Source organism: Corvus brachyrhynchos, unplaced genomic scaffold (genome assembly GCF_000691975.1).
Source record: "Corvus brachyrhynchos isolate BGI_N302 unplaced genomic scaffold, ASM69197v1 scaffold17, whole genome shotgun sequence".
NCBI classification, from domain to species: Eukaryota; Metazoa; Chordata; class Aves; order Passeriformes; family Corvidae; genus Corvus; species Corvus brachyrhynchos.
In genome coordinates, this window is record NW_008240046.1 from 16,971,146 (window position 1) to 16,971,744 (window position 599).

At 49.1% G+C, this 599-nt stretch overlaps 1 protein-coding gene across 1 annotated transcript in view; it reads left to right on the forward strand.

The window, feature by feature from the left end:
- Nucleotides 1-599, forward strand: part of LOC108449165 — a 20,145-nt gene that overhangs the window by 8,812 nt on the left and 10,734 nt on the right. The gene's annotated exons all lie outside the window — the stretch shown is intronic.

Here is a 599-nt window from a genome sequence, read left to right on the forward strand (position 1 = left end):
CGGCAGCACCGGAGCCTGCAGCTGCCCGCTCTCCCCGGGGCAGCCGTGGTCAGGGCGAGAGCAGGTTACCAGAAGATAATTCTTGGCCATTCGCTGTCTTCTATGGCGAGGAGAAACAACAACATATTATTATTGTTATTGTTATCATCTTCATCATCAATGTCATTATCATTATCATCATCATCATCATCATTATTCTTGTCTTTTTGTCCCCGAGGTTTAAGATTTTTTTCCAAACCTCGATGTTTTCCCCCCTACCTCCCCCCCGCGAGAAGGTAGAGTGTGAAGGCGGACACAGGTTACATATCGTAATACTCCTTCGGGGAGGCCGGGCCAGCGGTGTGAATATCCGCTTTAATTAGATCAAGTGTTAACGGCTGATTCAGTTTGATCAGGTCTGAAATATTTGTACCGTGGTCATTTTTCGGACCGTTCACACTTAAAAAAACCCGGATGTACTAGTGAAAAATTAAAAAGAGGGAAAAAACCCGACAAGAAGTTTTTGGGAGAAGAGTCCTTTTGTCCGGGTGCCTCTGCGAGCCCGGCGGTGCTTACGCCGCTGAGCCGCTTGCGGCGGCGGGGCGGGGGGTGAAAGAGCA